The sequence below is a fragment of the Chrysochloris asiatica genome, unplaced genomic scaffold (genome assembly GCF_000296735.1).
Source record: "Chrysochloris asiatica unplaced genomic scaffold, ChrAsi1.0 scaffold00176, whole genome shotgun sequence".
NCBI lineage: Eukaryota > Metazoa > Chordata > Mammalia > Afrosoricida > Chrysochloridae > Chrysochloris > Chrysochloris asiatica.
Genome location: NW_006408694.1, coordinates 4833637 through 4836861, shown reverse-complemented (window position 1 = coordinate 4836861; position 3225 = coordinate 4833637). Strand labels below are relative to the sequence as shown.

At 39.5% G+C, this 3225-nt stretch overlaps 1 pseudogene; it reads left to right on the top strand.

Moving 5' to 3' along the window:
- The window catches only part of LOC102814752, a 5939-nt pseudogene extending 4481 nt beyond the window's left edge, over nucleotides 1-1458 (top strand).
- The last annotated feature ends 1767 nt before the right edge of the window (nucleotides 1459-3225 follow it).

The window sequence follows — 3225 nt, the reverse complement described above, 5'->3', positions numbered from 1 at the left end:
ATTGTTAAGTGCCATCAGGTTGGTTCCTACTCATAGCGACTCTGTATAGGGTTTCTTAGGAGCATTTGGTGGGTTTGAATCATCCGCATTGCAGTAAGCAATCCAATGTTTCTCCTACAGCGGCAAATCAGGACTTCACCCTTGTATATGCTTCACTTGTTTTGCCCCTTTAGAGCTCAAGTCTTGTTAAACTTGTTTCTTCAGTATACCTTTGCCTCTCTTCTCTGATTTATTTAGTTTGATTTCATGGTTTTCTATTCAGAAAGCCATCTAATTTCCCTCATTTATATGTTCTCCCTTTACAGCTGTCAGAAAGCTTCTGAGTACTAATACTAATTCATAGAGAATTGGAGAGAGCCAGGTAAGGAAACCCTAATGAAGCAGGTTGTTTGGTGACTGATAGTAGTGGTGACACTTTGAATGAATGGATCAGGTTAACATTGAGGAACAATCAAAAAGGATGTTAGGGAAAAGTAAGGGGACAGGTTATTTGAAGTCTTGAATGTCAGCCTAATAAATATGGATTTTGGATTTCTAACATAAACATTGGTTATGTTGGTCTAGAACACGAGTTTCAATTTTTGCTAATATGCCTTTTAGCGGACTGACTCCTTATGTGGTGCTGTAGAATAAGCTATACTTTGAACCACAAGGTCGGTGATTCAAACCCACCAGCCACTCCTCAGAAACCATGTATAGGGTTGCTGTAAGTCAGAACCGACTCGATAGCACTCAACAACAATAAAAATGCCTTTTAGTAATCTAACATAGTTCATAGATCCCTTCTCAGAATAATGTGTTAAATGCATAAAATAAAATCCATAGAATTACAAAAGGAAATAAATTATAATGAAATAGTTCCAAATATTAAAAAAAAAAACAACAAAGTGTACTTCTTTATTAACAATGACAAATAACAGGTCTGGTGGTGGGTCTAGTAGTTATTATAATTTAATATACTAAAGCATATAAAATGTATTTTGAGATATTCATAACCATTTATTCACATAAATTGAATGAAGGGGTTCTGGTAGCAGAGTGGTTATGAGTTGGGCTGCTAACCTCAAGGTCAGCTAGTTTGAAACTACCAGCAATTCTGCAGGAGAAAGATGAGGCTTTCTGCTTCTGTAGAGATTTGCATCCTCAGAAACCCTATACAGGGTGACTATGAGTTGGAACCCACTCCATGGCACACCATAGCCACCACCAATATGGATATGGAAATATCAGTGATTTATGTGGGTGACAAAACCATGGGTACTGATAATACTACTACTGTGATTTATTGTCTACATTCATAATTGTATGCTTTTTTTACAGGATAGTGAAAATGGGATACCATGTGGGACAAGAAGATCTGGTGCAGAAGGGGAAATACACCACGACTGGGTGAACCAGGTGTATGTTGAGGTCATCAGCAGCAGCGTCCAGAAAGTCATGGACTTTTTCAACTCTTAGGTAAGTGGGCAAGCAAGTAGATCTATGATAATTTAATTGCCAGACCTTACTTCATGTAGCCAGGGAGGAGGGAGGCCTCTAAGGTGATTTGGCGGGGTGTGGGGGGGTGTTGTTGAAGAGAAGCTTGTAGTACTCAATGCTTGCTGTTTTCCCCTTCCTACTTCAGGCACCACCTTCTTTCTCTTGTCTGGAACCACAGGCTCCTCTAAGCAGTTTCTGTGGAGTTAGTCTACCCTAAGCTGAGCTCATCAGCCTTACTGCCATTAGTCCAGATCCATTAACAATCCTTTCTTTTCCCAAGCAGTCCCATCCACCCGGTGCTTCCTGTCTCCTCACTAGTTTCCCTGCCATCATGAGCTCCACTATCCAGTCCCCACTTGGCCCTCAGAGTATGCCTTCCAAAACTCAGCCATGACCCTGTCGCTGTGTCATGTAGTAAGAGGTGGTCAGAGAGGTAGGTAAGGTCCAGCTCACATTGTTGGTGCCATCTAGTCAGTTCCAACTCTTGGAATGGAAATCTCTGTATTATTAGAATCAAGTAGTTGTTTTTGTCTGCTTCTACACTTTTCCTGAGAACCACCATAGGAGGTTTGAGCCTTGGTGTGGCACTTGTAGGATAAGCACTGGACTGGTAACCAAAGGGCTGGCAGTTCATACCCACCAGCTGCTCTCAGAAACCCTATACAGGGTTACTATAAGTCAGAACCATCTCAACGGTCACAGAGTAACAACAAACACAGGAGGTATACTAAGCAAAGAAACAGTATTACCAGAATCTTTCCTGGAAATGTTCTGTTTGTGACAGTCTTAAATTATTTCTGCATATTCAGTATCCTTTAGGAGAGCAGGCTTGTGACAGAGAATCCTGCCAATGTCCTTCAAATATGTCTTTAAGAGAACTTGGTATTGGGTGGAGTCTAATTACACAAGGTTTGGGTATGACATCTAGTTTTCTTTTCCCAGATAGTATGCTTTACTTCCATTAATTTAGTACCATTATAGATTTAAGATTAAGTAGGGGAAACTGGCACTCACTCATCTATACCAACCAGTATAGCAAAACAGAACTTAGAAATTATTGGACAATATCATTAATATCACATACAAGCAAATTTTGCTTAAGATAATTTAAAAATGGCTGCAACATTACACCCACAGAGAACTGTCAAAGGTTCAAGCTGGATTCCGAGGAGGACATGGAACGAGGGATATTATTGATGTCAGATGAATCTTGGCTAAAAGCAGAGAATATCAGAAAGATGTGTACCTGTGCTTTATTGACTATGCAAAGGCTTTTGACTGTGTGGATCATGGCAAGCTATGGATAACATTGTGGAAAATGAGTATTCCAGAACACTCAATTGTGCTCATGAGAAACTTTTACATAGACCAACAGGCAGTTGTTCAAACAGAACAAGGGAACACTTGATGGTTTAAAATTAAGAGAGGTGTGCACCAGGGTTGCATTCTTTTCATTGTACTTATTCAATCTATATGTGAGCAAATAATTTGAGAAACTGAATTATATAAAGAAGTATGTGGAGGATTGGAGGAAGACTCATTAACAACCTGCAACATGTATATGATAGAACCCTACCTACTGAAAGTGAAGGGGACTTAAAATATTTACTGATGAAGATTGAAGACCACAGCTTTCAGTATGGATTGTACCTCAATGTCGAGAAAACAAAAATACTCACCGCTGGACCAATAGATAACATCATGATAAATGGAGAAAAGATTGAAGTTGTTGAAGACATCATATTG